We start from the raw sequence: 18,197 nt of genomic DNA on the forward strand, positions 1-18,197 counted from the left end.
GCTCAAGCATCGTCTTTTCTAAGAAGCCGTTCACGATAAGAATTCATCTAAGGTACCCCTCTCTATTCCCTCTTAAAACCCTATGGAAACTAACATTTTAGACTGTATCACTCTGTATTGTTAGGATGTTTATTTATCCGCTTCCTTTTCTATACCATCTGCTCCTGGAGTGTGTGGTCTATGGTAGAATACAATAATTTGGTTGAGTGAATGAATAGGCAGTAATCTTCTTGGCCATGCATAGTCACTGCTCTGTCCTAAGAGATTTGCATGTGCCCTTTCTTTTGTGAAAGTCATGTAGGTTGGAGGTGTTTTCTTCCTTTAATTTGCAAATAAGTCTGACCAAAATTGAAATTAATGAAAAGGGCAGAAAAGGACTTATGAAGAAAATTCGACATTTTATTGTCCTTCCTTAGTTATATTCATTGAAGTTATTACTGATTTTTTTTTTATGTATCATATGAATTGATGACATGTAAAACATGTTCAAATGTTTAAAATATAGATATATTACTGCTCCCAACATGGCTGCTAACGGAGGTATATCTATCTTTTTATACATTCACTAAATGGATTTTCTCATAATAAACATTTTTCTAATACTCCTTTCTACTTGAAAAAGAAAAAAAGATACACTTTTTCTTTAAACAAGGTACAATATTTGTAATGAATGAAAGTATTTCAGGAAACTAAGATTTGATTAATTCTCCCAATTCATACCAAATATAGCTTCACAGCTCTTTGTGAATACGTCTTTCACCATCATGTTATTTTCTGGTACTGTTATTCTAATTTATGGAATAGAAGAATGTATTGATCTGATCCTTGGCCTAACAATCAAATTTCATCAAACTTTTAAATAAATTTGAATTACAAAAGTCTGTAATAGATACCAAAATTTGCTTTTTAACTTAATACATTTTTGCTAAACAGACTATTTTTGTTAGAAGTTTCTGTCCCAGATTTTATGATCTCTCTATTTTAAATTATCAAGAGAAAGCACCCATTAGACTCTCTGTCTCGCTGTGTCCCAACTCTACTATTTTGCTAGTATTGCATTGCATAAAAACAGATATGGTTAATGACTTATCAATGATGTTGACACCCTTACACACCCCTTCCTTCTAATTGTGAAATGGAGGTTTTATATTTTTATGTAACTACACTAACATTTTACAAACAGCTTTTCTCTCTACCACTGATTACTTCTCTCGCTTCATGTTCTGTGCCGTTTTGTCCCAAATATGTGAAAATAATGTTTAAAATATTATTCTTTTTCAATACCCAAATCAATTGTTAGCAGGCTCTATATGCTAGCAGGCTCCATATCAAGATTTAATTTGTACAATGAGGTACCACTTCACACTCAATAGGATAACTATAATGAAAAAGACAGACAATAACAAGTGTGGATGTGAAGAAATTAGAATCCTCACACATTACTCATGGGAATGTAAAATGATGCAGCTGCTTTGGAAAACAGTTTGACAGGTGCTAACAGTGTTACACACAGAGTTCCCATATAACCCGCCTATTCCACTCCTACGTAATATGAACATACGTCCACATAAGAACTTGTCCACAAATGTTCATAGCAGCTTTATTCATAATGTAAGGCTTGCAGCGAGATAATGAGACTGAGAGAGTCAGGCAGGTCGAGCAAAGTGAGTGCTATATTCTGCGCCCCCAGGCGAGGTTCACCGGTGGCAAACGGGGCGGTGAAGTCGCACCTAGGGTAGAGGGAGGGAGGCATATATGCGATTTTTGGGGTGGGGGTTGGCTGAGTGAGATGGCAGATGAGCAGGCACCCCCAGCACAGATCGGGCGCGAGCAGCTGTATACCGAGTTGTTTATTGCACCAGGGTCTGCTGCCATTTCTGGGAAACGCCAGGGGCCCCAGTTTCTATCATTCGAGGAGGGGTCTGACTTGGCAGAGGGGTATTTTTGGCTCCTGGCCGCTTTGACCATGCCCGTAGCTGACCTAACACATAATGGCCAAAGAGTAGATACAATCCAAATGTCCACCAACTAATGAATGAATAAGCAAAATGTGATATACCCAAACAATGGAATATTATTCGGCCATAAAAAGAAATGAAATGCTGATATATGCTACAATATGGATGAACCTTGAAAACATTCTGTGAAAGAAGCCAATCACAAAAGAACACGTTACATAATTCCATTTCTATGAACTGTCAAATAGGCAAGTCTACAGAGACAGAAAGTAGATTAGTGTTTGCTTAGGACTGTGGAGGGTTGTGGGGAAATGGGGAGTGACTGCTCATGGGTATATGTTTTCTTTCTGGAGTGATGAAAATGTCCTAAAATTGATTATGGTGATAGTTGCACAACTCTACGAATACACTAAACACCACTGAACTGTATAATTTAAATTGGTGAATAATACAGTATGTGAATTATATTTCAGTAAAACTATTAGAAAATATATTAGAATGAAAAAACCCTACATATCACATAGAAAATATGTAGTAGACAATCATGAACATAATTTCAAGATTTAAAAACATATTGTTTTGCCATTTGTTTACCAATGTTTTTTAAGAAACAAAAGGCCACAAAATAAGTTGAAGTCCATGCTCTTCACATTTCCCAGCTTGCCTTAAAAATAACAACTATCATAAAGCTGATGTGTGTCACTCCCACACATATTTTTTATCTTTTTATTACTTATGTGTATATCCATAAACAAAATATAAATATTTTGAATGTTTTTAACATTTTATATAAATGGTATAATAAAAAAATAGTTTTCACAGCTTGCTTTTTACACTTAACACGGTGTTTAAAGTATAAAAATGTATTCATCCCCTTAAATTCTGTATAGTATTCCACTGTGTTAAAATAGTACAATTAATTTATCCATTGTTCTGGTAATGAAAATACAAGTTATTTTCAAACTTTCACTTCTACAAAATAATACTACAAAATAACTTCCTTTAATATGCTCCTATGGGCATATTTATAAATGTTTGTCTAGAGGTATACACTTGAAGGTTAAAGTTTCTGGGTTAGAGGTTATGATCAGTTTTAACAAAGTATAAGCTAATTTCCAAAGCATTTGTACCAAATTACATCCTTGCCTGTGGTGTTTGAGAATATTATTTCCTCTTACCCTGCCCATTAGTTGGCATTATCAATCATTTCAAATTTTTGCCAATGTGATGGTGGTGAAATAATATCTGATGGTATTTTCATGAATTCAGGTATGCTCGAGCATCTTTTCATGTGTTTATTGCCTTTATTGGGTGTTGTTTCCATACCTCTTTTCCCTATCCATTGCTTATTTTCCTATTGGGTGTTTTATCTTTTTTTACTGACTTCAGAGACTCTTCATATATTCTGGATTGTAATCCTCAAGTAGTTATGTGTATTTCAAAAATATTTCCTAATTTTGTTTTGGATTTTAAGTTTTTAAATAAAATCTTGTCAGATGTAGGCTTTACGTATTTATATCACTAACAATCTTATGATGTAAACATATTCTGCTGTTTTTCCTAAACATTTGAGGGTTTCACTTGTCATATATGGATCTTAACCTACTTGAAATTATTTTTTGTTTTATATGAAGTAGAGAAATACTCTTCTCCTTTCCTTGAAATAGCTACTTGTCTCAGAACACTTTCCTTACTGATTAATAACTATCATACACAATAACTATCATACATCAAGTTCTCTGTATAGATTCTTGTCTGTTTATGGATTATTGATTCTTTCCCCATGGTCTATTTGTCTTTTTTGTGTTAATAAAATACAGTTTTAATTGCTATAAGATATAAGTCTTGCTATCTTGCTAGTTTTTCTTCTACCCTATCAGCATTGCTTTGACCAATCACAGAAACTTGTGAAGCAAAATATGAGGGGAAATAAATTTCTCAAAATGATATGTTGGCATTGGTTCTGGAATGTTATTTGGAATAATTCATAGTGGTGCATGTTAGTGATATGTGCAATTATCTGAAAATGTTTTGAGTCATGGCCAACTGCTATGATTTTAGCTTACAAAGGAAACTGGTTCTGTACTTTGAATATTGTATCTAGAAGAATTTTCATCTGAAGTTGCATAGAAATCCATTTAAACACTGGTGCAATGAGAAATACATTAGAGCCTTGTTTTCAGTTTTTTTATATGCAATATGAAGATCTGTGTGCATGGAAAAATTATTTTAAAGGGAAAATAAATTCAGGAATGGTAAGACATATTAATCATAATGTGAGTTTCCATGGTGCATAGCAAACACCCATATGTACTTTATCTTTAAATGTCAGTGAAGAAATTATTGAATATACTGAAATATACAAATAGAAATATTAGGGACATGTAAAAGATCTGTACCATGTTAGTAATTAGCACCAGTCTAATAGCAAATTTTCTAACACTGAGTTCTCAATAATTGCCTGTTGGGAAATTTCATCTGAATATAACACATTAATTAAAACTCAACATTTCTCAAGATGACTTACTCACATATCAGTTTTCCCTCTCAGCTTCCTTATTTTTGTCATTGGTGTCATTGTCTTTACAGTTTCCCAAGTTCAAAACCTTGAAGTTATCCTTCATTTATTTTACCTTAGTATAATCTACCTATGGTCAGCAGAATAATGACACCTCCCTCCTCTAACCCCCAAAGATGTCCATGTCCTAATCCTGGAACCTGAAAGTATGTTATGTTACATGGCAAGGAGGAATGAAGGCGGCAAATGAAATTCAGGTTGCTAATTAGCTGACCTTAAAACAAGGAAATTATCCTGGTTTGTATGGGAGGGCCCAGTGTAGTCACAAGGATCCTTTAAGTGTTAAAGAGGGAGAGAGAAGAGTCAATGTTTCAGTGGTGTGGCTTCAGATATAGTTGACAGGACATTTGTGGCTTTGAAGATGGAAGGGAGCCATGAGCCAAGAAAGGCGGGCAGCCCCTAGGAGCTGGAAAAGACAAGAAAACAGATCCTCCCCTAGAGCCTCCACAAAGAACTGAGCCCTGCCAACATTGTGATTTTAGCCCCGGGGGGACCCATTCCAGACTTCTGGCTTTCTAGAATGGTGTAAGTGTGTTGTTCTAAACTATCAAGTTTGTGGTAATTTGTTAGAGCAGCAATAGGAAATGAATATACTATCCAATCACCAATCACGTCTTCATTGGTTCTTACTTTACACTTCTTCTCAAGTGTCTTTTTCATCTCAATTTCAAATGGCAGTATCTAGTTCAGGCCTTCATTTGTTAGCGCCGGATGTTACAATAGATTCCTAACAGTGATATAGGGGAAATAGTCCTAAATTGTGAGTGAGGATACCTGAGTTCTAGTCTAGTCTGTTTCTGCTATTGATTAGCTTGTGACCTGAGGAAACCTCTGTGCCAAACTAACTTCCTTGCCCTCCCTCCACCTCAATGCACGTGCGCACACACACACACACACACACACACACAATCAGAAAAGGAATTAGTTGGATAAGGTAGTTATTTAATTCATTTCTAGCTCTTGTTAGGGCTACTGTATAGTCTGACTACCTCTTAACTCCTCATGTCTTCAATCCATCCTATACATCAGTCCGGAATTATTCTTAAAAATTATTCTTAAAACCAGACTGGTATAAGTAACACACTTATGTAGAAACTTACATTGACTTTTCATTGCTTACAAGTCCCCATTAAAGATCTTTTACACTATGTCCACTGCCCAGTATTTCTCCCAACATTTTTCTCTTTCTCCCATTGTTTTCTTTTCCTACCCACCTCAGTAAGACAGGTCTGCTCACTCATTCCTAAAACATGGCCCACTCAGGCTCTTCCTCCTTCCTGGGCTACCCATCCCACATAAGTGTAGTTATCTGAGTCCCGCTGTTTTTGTAAAGAGCCCAGAAATGATAAGCCCTTACAGTTACTGCCACAATTATTCCTCCTCCACAATCACTGTCTATACTGTGTTTCTCAAGTTAACTTATGATGAGAACTTATATATGATCTAAATCTTCCAACTCAACCCTTAGGATTGAGGATGGTAGCAGAGGCATAAACAAAAAGACAAAACTAGTTCAAGTTTGCCTTTTAAGTCTCTGGAGAGAGTAGGGAAACAAATGTGTTTGGAACTAATCTTGCCTTAGTATTTCTCTCTTCATGGTTGTGTCGTGTCTCCCAAGGTATAAGCCTTTAATGACAGGGTCATTTTTGACATTTCTTTTTATCCCAGTCATTTAGAAAAAGTTTATGTCTTACCAACAAAGGTCACTTACTTGTTTGTTCAGCGTTATAATACATAAATGGTAATGACATTAACATACCAAATCCAGTTTTAGCTTCCACAATTCACAAGGGATATAAAACACTTAGAGAGGATTTGATCGGTGAGTTCATCAATCAAGTATTTATTAAAAGCCTACTTGAGTTCAGTATATGTTAGCCAAATAATCCTCAACGCTGGACTATGTCAACTCTCACTTAATCTCCCTCATTTCTTGGCCTCCAAAGCCCGCCTTCCTAGAGAACTTTTTGGTATGTGCCAAACATGACTCATAGTTCTCTGATCCCTCTTGAATTTCTCTGAATTCTGGGTGGGAGTTTCTTCTTCTAGTGGTCTAAAGCCTCCTAATTGCAAGCTATGCATTCGCAGCAGAGCAGTCAACTTCAGCTGGTGGGCAAGGCAGCAGTGAATGAATTCAATAGGTGGCTGATTTTTTTGTTTTTAAAAGAGCAATTTCTTAAGAAACAGAGCCTTTGTGGGAAGTAGTATAAAAAATTAATTCCCATCCTGCAACTTTATAAAACACTTTTAGATTTCCTTAATTTAGATAATTCATAATAGCACTTAGTCAGGTTCTTTGCTTTGAACTCTGTGTCAAAACGGTATATTGAGCCAATATTTGAAGTTCTGACTACAGCATCCTCTCTGCGGGAGCTCCATAATTTTGCCACTTTATTCTGAAACCAGAATGACTTCTGCCTGATCACCTTACACTCCTATATACTGCCTGATGCTCATAGCTGTGTTTCCATGATGGAGGTGAGCTTTTGGCTCAAACCTGGAGTAATGATTTTATTCCAAAGTGAATATGACTACATGGTCTGAAATCCCAGACACCATGTCAGCACAGATCCATCACTGAGAATCTAATGTGATAATATTTAAGAACAGTTACATATGGCTAAACATTTAATTTTTTCTATTGGTTGTTCACTCTATATAGTCTGTTCTCTTTCAGTTTTCTCTTTACTTTTATTCCCACACTTAAATTCATTTCTACACACATATCATACCAACTGTTAGTAGCATACAAAGGCCTCTTTCTCTGGCCTGTTAATGACATAAATTTTCTCTAATATATCTTGAAAAATGCATTATATACAAAAGGTCATTTCCTTCTCCGATAGTCACAGATTTTTAAGTCTCAAATATTTTTTATCTTTTTCTTACAAATTCCTTTATCTATACAACATTTTCTCTTTCCCACACAGAACATATAACTTTGTATGACTTGTAAGGAAATGACTTCAGCTTTCTAAAACCATGACAATATCTTGGGCCTAATATACTAGGAACTAGTTATATCAGTCATATGTATGTGTATATGCACAGATATAATACACAACCACCTTTACACCATGAGTCATGTACAGACTCATTCACATACACAGTCACACATATAAATGAACTATTGCTGATTTAAACATAACATGCAGGCCTACCCACAGAGCCACAATCTCTTACATTTCTATTTTCTCCCAACATTTTTCCATCACTTCTTCTTACCTGTGTTTGTCAGCACCAGGAACATGGTATACTGAGATGGAACCTGGCTATTGTGCCCAATTACATCTGGAACAGCGTTCAGATGAAGTGCTTTAACCAGAATGGACACACCTGGAATTCAGAGGGTAATGCAAAATATTTATTTATTTTTACATCATATATGGGCACCTTCAAGTCCCTCTTTCTTCTAAGACCTCACATTTCTTTTCTATCCCTCTGTACTGTTGCCTCTACCCAGTAACACCCTTGCTCTATTTTCAAGCAAGTGTGAATTCATGGCTTCTTACAGTCCTTCATGGACGTAGGCTTCAGTGTTTCAGAGTCTTCAGAGCAAAGCAACTAGCAATAAGATAAACAAGCCTTTCTCTTGCTAATACTGGTCACCACTCAAAGCAAAATTTCAGTGCATAATCATGCTATAAAGAGCCAGAGCTTGATGGAAAGAGAACTGACTCTGGGTGGTGAACACACAATGTAACATATAGATGATGTATTACAGAATTGTACACCTGAAATCTATGCACCTTTACTAACAATTGTCACTCCAATAAACTTTAATAGAATTGAAAAAAAAGAACCAGGAGCTAAGAATAAGAAGAAATAAAGGGATAAAGAAGACAGAGAGCTCTCTCCTACCACATGTATGTAACAGCTGGGTGGACACAGTAGACATAATCCCAGAGTCTGGAGGCCCAGCTCAGGCTAAATAATTGCCTATAAAACTCCAACTGACCTGAGTCCTCAGGCTCACACAGGACAATTGCTGTAGGCAAGACAGATGCCCTGAGTGGGTAGTGAGGCTTTGAGGAAATTGCCTGGAAATGCCTTGAGGAATTCAGTCCAGCCTTTATGACAGTAGTGTGGCTCCTGGGAGATACAGGCAAAATTTGAGTAATGCCTGAGTTTTCACAGAGAAGAAGTAAATAGCAATGGAAGGTAAAGTATCAGTGAGTATAAAAACTAAAAATGGGCAAGAGACTAGTGCAAGCTTAAAGATAATGTTGACATTAGTTCAGAAGGAGTAAAACAGGCTCTGATGAGATCCCTTGCGCCAGTAAGAATCCTAATATCAGAATGTAAGCTCTGTAAGGGCAAGGATTTAAGGCTTTTATGGAGAGAGACAATTTGCTAATGGACCCTAAGAGTCCCTGCACAGTCTTGCTAGGTAAGCCAAGAATACAAGGCCCTCATAGATCTTTACCTGGGCTGTTTTTCAAGATTATGTTTGTAGCAAGCAACTCCGGAGGGAAAAGGTAACATCCTACCCCAGACAAACAACAGGCTTGTTACCATCCACTTGAAAACGGATCAGTTCTCCAAGCACAGCGTTCCCCTCCTATAACACAACGCAGTTCTTGTGTAGGCATCCATATGGGCCCTCCTGTGTCATCCTGTGGAATGTGGGGGTCATGAGAAGTTGACACAAGCAAACATGAAGCTCATGCTGCCTGCTGTGCCATGAGTAATAGAGTCCTTTATCTCTTCCTCAAGAATCTCATCTTTTGCCAGCATCCATGACGCAGTAATGGGCTAGTTTATTTGCTTGAAAGTTGAATAGAATCCCAAAAACTTCACAGTTCCTCACAGCACTATGCTCGACACCTAGAATAATATCCAGCAAAGAGGGGTCATTCTGTTGATTAAATGAGTCCTTCATTTCATAAATATTTGAATTTGATTTACCTTACTATTAGCCTCATTTATGAGCATTAAATTAGTCAATGCATACTTGTGAAAACACATGGTATATTATTCATTCCAGATTAAAAGTTCATGCTAGTTATTCAATACTCAAATTCAAATAAAATGGAATTAATGGGACTTACATTAAGAAATGCTTCCAATAATTTCTGAATATTTGTCAAATCATATGCTAATCAGTATCATGGAATATTTGAGAAAAAGCATCAAAATCTCAAATTACATTACATATCATATGTGGGGACAGAGCCCCAGGGAGCAGTTTCCAGCCTCTCGGCCTCACATGGAAAGGTGCTGGCTTGGGTAGTAGATGGCTGTCAGCTGTGGCTAGTTGGCCATCAGCTGTAACCCTTGAGCCATTGGCCACTAATATAACTGCCACGGCTGCGTTGGGGATTGGATACGAGGAGAGTTGAGTCGATCATTGGCAGAAAAGCGGACAGCAGGTCGCACATCGTGTGAATCGAGCCTCCAGTGAGACTATAGTGGTATAACTCCCCTACCTATGGCTCCGTGGGTGTTCCTTTTTGGCCTCACCACATCCTGCGTTCTTGTGTGGGGAGCAGGAGCTGAGACCCCGCAGGCTGCCCCACATGACATCATATATTTAAATCCATGTATTTAATATAAAAAGACATTTAATGAAGAGAGTGAATAACAATAAAGAAATAAAAAAAATACCTCTCATCATTAATTTTTCAGTGTACCAGACCATGATCCAGACCAGGAAGCCTTACAAACATAAACAACTTAATTTTCCCCTTCACCCTAAGGAAGTCATTGGTCTCAGATCCTCTGAAGCTATTTCCATTAAGGCCTCAGGGATAATCTCACTTGCATATATAATTGATTTATCAATAAAATAATCATTGATTAATTATACCTTTCAACAGAATCTTTATCAATTCATATACTAAAGAATAAAATAGTTTAGAGTTGAACTAACATTTGCAGGGTATGTGTTGTGTACCAGTGTCTGTGCAACATACTTGCACATACACACTGTATAATCTCTTACCAACACATGGTCAATGTTACTTCTCTATAACTGAATCATTGTATTTTTCTCAACGTGTTGCAATCCTTTTTGCATGTGGACTCCACACCTTTCTAAATATTCAGTAATTTATAGGAAAGGCAACTTTCTTTTCCTGGTGAGATATTATAGGACTTGTTTTTGCTGAAATGGAGAACTTCTGTCTCATTTTAAATAATGTGAAACTGTAAGCTACTAACAGCAGCTTACAAATAACAAAATGACACTGGAACAAAACTTCAGTGAACAAAATGGATCATCAATGTCTAATTCAAATCTTTAAAAATGGTGATTGCCTTGAAATGATCTTATTGAATAATCTTCTTTAGATGTCTACTCGTAAAACTATATTGAAGATGAAATGTACTTTATTATCGAGAATAAAATGGGACCCTGTAAATAACCCCATTACACTTTTCTCCAAACAATACACTCACATTGGATTCTGGAGCCATAGGATTTGGAGCAATATGATCATTAAAAATCCAATTTTTATAAATGAATGTCAAATAAAACATTTAGATTATACAGATCATCATATTTGGATGAAAAAATAATACTCTTTGAAGAAAATGAAACATGTAGAGATGTGAATTTACCTAGCAAGGGTTGTACCTAACAACAGTGCAAGACTTATTAAAATGTGTACATATTTTCTAAGTCAACCATATGACAAACATCATGCAGATTTGCCTCACTTCTGCTCCAACACAAAATATTCAAAGATGACCAATGACCTCATCATAGGCAAATAAAATTGTTTTTCTTTTGACTTCATTTTTTAAAGCATTTTTTGTTTTGTTTTGTTTTATTTTTATTTTATTAGTTTCAGGTGCACAAGAAAAAGCAAAACTTAGACGTCTATCATTTATATCCCTCACACTGTGTGAACCACCCTCCCCCTATCCACTATCCCTCTGACCTCGCACAGAGCCAATACGTTTCCACTGTCTCTATTCCTAATGCTGTACTCCGCTTCCTGTAACAATATACATACAAATATATAAATTATATATATATATATATATATATATATATATATATATATATATATATATAAAGTTATAGTTGGCATTCACTATTTTTCAGCTTCAGGTGTACTGTGCAGAGATCAGGCATCTACATCATCCCTGAGGTGGTCTCCCAAATGGGACACATGTTTTAAAGCATTTTAGATTAGACCATTGCTAATCACAACCACTTTCTTAAATACACTTCTCTCTCAACTTAATATATATTACAATCATCTCCTCACTGATCTGTCGTCACCACTGTAGGACTGAAGATCTTTGATGGTAGAGACTATTCCTTTAAGTATATTTGTGTAATTTTGTGTAGCTAAGTGCTTGGAACATTCTAAATGATTAATAAATGTTGGTTAAATAAATAAATTTGTATCTCCTATATTCAGTCCTCGACTTACTCTCTTTTACTTCTACACATACTACTTTGGCTTTCACCTATAGATGAAAATCATCCTAATATATCTACCCATCCATCTACTCCCTCTGGATCCTGGGTCTTTCAAATCCAACTGATTACCAGATATTTCCTTCTGCAAGTCTGTAATTGCAACATGTGTAAACTTGAATTCTTAATAGTTTTCACAAGTTTCACTCAGCTTCAAAACTACAATTCAAAAGGCATCCATCCTTGTGTAAAAAGCACCGTGATGGACAATGTAGGCAAAATGGACAAGAGTAAAATGGTACCTGTCCTTACAGGCTAGTCAAGGGACATGAGTACTTTCAAAGTACAGCATGATGCGTGTTATAAGAGAAGTGCAAACTAAGGCTGAAAATTCTGGAACTACCTCACAATCACATACTCTTTGGGGAGCAGAAAAGTTTCATCTAGAGCTAGACATGGACTTCAAAACAATTCTCCAATGTGTTATGCCTCATGTTTACCCCTGGATCATCCATTCATTCTTCACATTGGTCTAAATGCCCTAGTTGTATTCAAAATTTTGGCTATAATCCTTGGATCGTGACCTACTTTCCCACTTGTTCTACATTCTTTGCTTAAACATGATGGAGGTGGTCTATGTATCTCTCCAACCTGTAGACCCCTACTTGATGCCCAGGAATTTTGGCATCCTGGCTCTCATCTGTTTGGCCTTCCATGCTCTCATTCTGCCTCACATTGATCTGTAAGATGTATACTATGAGGAAGTGAAAAGTCATATTTCAGGAAACACTCTAAGAAAGAATTAGCATTCAACTTAAATATTAAAGTATAGGTTTCATTTTAACAGAACAAAAGAGTGGGGAAAATAATTAGGGTAGAGGGAATAGTATGAACAAAGACACCAGAGAAACCTAAGGGCATATTCCAAAAAGAGTGGCTAGAGTAACTTGGTGTGCTTTGGCCTGTTTGGTTCCCGGCTATTTACTCCTCTAGTCACAAAGTTGGATCATTTGACCAATAGTATCCTCACACTCAAGGACTAATCCTAACATTAGGAAAAGGGGATATCATACTAGAAAAAAGGGGAGTATAAAGACGGGGACAAAGTAAATACACAGTAAAATAATGGAGTAGCAGAACTGCACAAAGGCAATTTTGCATGTTGATAATGATCGTGTAGAACTTGATTCCCCATTCATCAGTTTGACAATTAAGGAATTACGAGTAACAGAATAATAGAATAGTAGACACTCTAAAGAGTCTCTGGATGAGTACCCACCAGGTGAAAACTGTCCCTCTAGCTACCCAGAGTTCCTTTCCCTTCCCAGGCAGTATCAGAGGGATCAAGAACTCTCCATGTTGGTCCATGAGCACCACCAATGGCACTAGTCTCTGATGGGAGCCTAAAGACTGAAGCAATGCTGTTCTTTATGATAAATTCCTCATCTCTGTGGCATTGCCTTGATGGTGTTGCTACCACCAACTTCACCTCTTCTTCCAATGTCTGTTCCTACTGAGGCTGCTGCTGCTGCCCCCATTGCATCCACGCTGATCTGTTTGGAGCTGTGTGGTCTTGTGCTCCAGCCTAGACCCTGGGCTCTATCAACTCAATTGTGTGTTATGGAAATGAACAGATAGTGTGGAGGAACATTCTAGCATATGAGAGAAGAAATGAAACAGTTCTTGGAATTTGTGCTGAGCTCTGAACAATGGGGCAGGGGGGATTCTGAAAGGCAGAGAAGAGCTTTCTAAGTATGAATAAAAATGTCAACTATAGAAATAGGGTGTTTGGAAGTTACACCTAGAACTGTTCAGCAGGTGATAAGGATTCATGTAAGGGACTAATAACATTATGTTTTGTCTTGGAGCAAATTTTTTTAAAATTTATTATAGAAAAGGATAATTAACATAAACAATAGCTTTTTATGAAGCTGCAATATTTTTTCTTCCCTTTTGAAGAGACTTGAGAGTTGTCTCAAATAACAGTTGAGAATTTTCTTCTGCTTCACATGGTCTTCACACAGAAAAACGAAGGCACACTTTTAACAAAGATAGAGTGAGGGCATTTATGACAGTGATTCAAGATTCTCCAGGCACACTTAATATATTTGCTTTAGGGACCAATAGGGTGGTATTTAGTAGGGCTGGAGCCCATCCATACAGAATTTTTGTGTGAATAAGATACTCCTGCATCCAAGCAGATATATTCTCACATAGGCACATAGATTATTAGCAAGCCAAGCAAGAGATGAATTTAACCCCACTTGTCCACTTAGCCAGGTACACGGCCTGCACTAAAAACCCAGGCAAACCTCAGGCTTTAACTACACTTAAAGTGAATGTGGGAGGCCCCGTTCCTCTTTTCTGTCTGACTTGAAAATAGATTGAGGTTTCAAATGACAATTAATCTATTTTCTGGTGCAATGAGACACAAGCTCGGATTCCCCACCCCCGCACCTGCTTTTCCTCTTGTTTCCTTTAGATTGCATTACTTGTAGCCTTGAGTGTTTTGAAGGGAAGATCAAACCCATTTATTCAATGTCACGATCAACATTGATCCCAGGACTATCTACTGGGATAGATTCTCTTTAGGCAGTGCTCACAATAGTTTTTAGGAGTTGAGGGAGAATTTACTAGTACAATTCTTTTTTTCACTTAGAAAGGAAACACATTCAAAATGTACTAAAACAGCCAAAATGAGCTGTAGTGTTCTGCTTTATGAGCACAAGATGAGCTTTTATTTACCAGACAAAGAATTTATAGTTGGGAGAAGTAGATTTCAGCCTGTAAGAACTTCTAACTATCTTTCTACTTACTCCAATAGCTCACTGTATTAAATTGGTTTCTGATGAACTCTGAAATGTAAGTAGTTATGTGAAAAATGATAATGTCATAAACAATAACATTCAATTACTACTTTTCTCAACTAATAATATTGCCTTTATGATTTAATGCAATTTATAAATAGCCACTTAAAATACATTCTCTATTACATACAATGAACTATAACTTTGTAGATAGGTTATTACAATATAATGGAGTTACCAATATACTATACTTTCTTTTAAAAGATTTGTCGTGGTAATCTAAAAAAAATATGGACCTGAAAGTACTTTTTCAATTTATGTAATTGAAAGACAAGATGAAGCATTTTATACTTTGTGACATGTTTTGATTAGATAAGAAATTAATACTCTGTTTTGTTGTTTCTGATATTCATTTGCAATTACATGTCAGGCTAGTCACAATTTTTTTAAGTTGTATAATATTGAAAACATTCATGGTAGAGTTTTCTGTTTAAAACAAACAAACGAAAGGCTAGAAAACTGGATCCTATGTTAACACATTGCAGTATGACACTGATCATGTCAGTTCACATTTTGGCATTTTGTTTTCCATGTTTCAAATGGATGTTTTAATCCTAGTTATCCTGAGGTCTACTGTGACAAAATGAGAGCAATGATAACCTCACAAAGATTAGATGGAGTAAATGCTTTATTATTCTCTCCTGAACATAAATCCTTCACTCTGCTCTCCTTGCTGTCTTGCAAAGAGGTTAGGATCAGTTCTTACAGCAAACTGGTGTTCAAAATACTTACCATCCTTGAACGTGTGTTTCATTACAACCTCTCCAAATTCTACTTGTAATCCAAACCTTTCTCAAACCTCTCTAGCAAGCCCTCTCTAATCCCTCCTCCATCCTAGGAGATCTTATATCACTTATGTCCATATACTTGTTTATCTAATTTTAATAAAATCCTATGCCATCTTACATCTGTCTAATATTAAGAGTCACTTCCCTAAAGAGACGTATTAATAGTTTGGAAATTAAAGTGTTTTTGAAAATATAATCAGCATCATACTATGTGAACAGACAATAAATATGGATCACTTCACCTAATCCATGAAAAAAGCATGGAGGTGCTCTTAAAGGTGAGAAGAACAGATAAGATCTACCAAAATATTTATATCACGAAAAGTACAAATCAGTAGTCACGATATTGCCACAGGGATAGGAAAGACTTTGGGGAATACAATGAATAATGTTATAAAGATTTTGTAGGGTGTCAGATGGGCACTTGTCTTATTAGGGAGACCACCTCATGGATGGTATAGACGCTTGCGCTGCACACCTGAAGTTGAAGCTGAATAATATTGAATGTTGACTATAATTAAATATATATATAAATATGTAAACAAATAAATATATCTCTATCTATCTATCTAACTATCTATCTATCTATCTATCTATCTATCTATCTACCGTGTTTCCCTGAAAATAAGACCTAGCCGGACCACCAGCTCTAATGTGTCTTTTGGAGCAAAAATTAACATAAGACCCAGTCTTATTTTTCTATAATATAAGACTGGGTCTTTATAATATAATATAATATAATATAATATAATATAATATAATATAATATAATATAATATAATACCGGGTCTTATATTAATTTTTGCTCCAAAAGAGGTATTATAGCTGATTGTCCAGCTAGGTCTTATTTTCAGGGAAACAGGGTGTGTACATATATATATATATATATATATATATATATATATATATATATATGTCACAGGATGTTGAGTACAGCACAAAGAGAATAGAGTCAATGGAATTGTAATAGCTATGTACAATGTCAAAGGGGTAGTAGATTGGGGGAGTGGGTTATCACTTTGTGAGGGGTGTAGATGTCTATTACATTGTTTTATACACCTGAAACTAACAAAAATAAATAAATAAATAATAAATAAATAAATAATAAAATAAAATAAAAGTAGTTTTGGATAGGTAGAAAAAAAGAAAGAAAAATACCTAGATTTAAGAATAGAATTTGATAAATTCATGAATGACAGATATAATGCAGATCATCAAGAGAGAAATAAGGAATATAAAATAATGTCTAATGCTTACTGAGTACTTACCATATGTCAGGCTCCATTTGTACTCTTTAATTTTTTTTTTTTTAATTACAATTGACATTCACTATTACATTAGTTTCAACTGTACAGCATAGTGGTTAGACATTTATATAACTCATGAAATGACACCCCCCTTTGCCAATAAGTGTACCCACCTGGCATGATACATAGTTATTACAATATTATTGACTATATTCCCAATGCTCCACTGTATATCCCCGTGACTATTTTGCAACTGCCAATTCATACTTCTTAATACCTTCACCTTTTTCACCCATGTCAGGCTCCATTTTGAAACGATGCCTCCTTGAGAGGGAATGCTCTCATATTGCAGAGGAGGAAACTGAGGCACAGAGAGGTAAAATTGCACAGTTCATCCATGGAAGATTTGGGATTCAAACCCAGATAATTTGGTATCAGATCTGGAGTTTGAAGATAAGATATTCTTTTAAGTATTTGAGTGGACGTTCTGGTGTCAACTACTGCACAGTCAACATACCTCCAGGCCCTCATCACTGAACTCTAAAAAAACTGGAAACCACTTTGATCTGAGCTTCTCTCACAGTTGCTCTGAGCATAGACTTTTTGTGGCGGACACACTTTAAGATCAAGACCTTTCATAATTGCATCCCCTTGAGTACAAAGTGAAAACTACAACATGCTTCTAACCAAAAGAATAGGGCAGAAGTAATAGGATGTCACCCCAGTGATTAGCTCCTGTAATATAAGATTCTATCTTAGCAGACTAGAGAACGAAATTCTCTTGCTGGCCTTCAGGAAGCAAACAGGACGGGTGAGTAGCTCCTACTTAACTAACAGCCAACAAAAATCCAAGGTCCTAAGTCATATAGCCACAAGGAAATAAATTTTGTCAACAACCTGAATCAGATTGGAAACACATTCTTCCCCAGTCAAACTTCCGATGATAACACAGCTTAGCTTACACTTTAATTCCACATTTGGGAGACTGATAAGCAGAATTCTAAGATGTCCCTAAGATTCCCCATCCCCAGGTATACGCCCATCTTTTGCTAGTCAATCAGTCAAACATTACTCTAGGTGTTGCTGTGAAGGGATTTCGCAGACTCAATTAAGATCTCAAATCAGCTAGCCTTATGAGAGAGAGAGACTATCCTAGGTGTCTTAACCTAATCAGGTGAGCCTGTAAAAGGGACTAGGACTTTCCCTGAGAAAGTGTGAGTATTCAACACAAGGGAGATTCTCCCTGGCTAGCTTTGAAAATAGAAGGGCCATGTGGCAAAGAATACAGGCGGTCCCTAGGAGCTGAGAGCAGCTCCCTGCTGACAGACAGCAAGGTAATGCAGGCCTCATTTCTATGGCCACAGGAACTGGATTCTGCTTGCAAAAG

This window comes from Rhinolophus sinicus, chromosome 1 (genome assembly GCF_057876585.1).
Source record: "Rhinolophus sinicus isolate RSI-liver-muscle chromosome 1, RSI-T2T, whole genome shotgun sequence".
NCBI classification, from domain to species: Eukaryota; Metazoa; Chordata; class Mammalia; order Chiroptera; family Rhinolophidae; genus Rhinolophus; species Rhinolophus sinicus.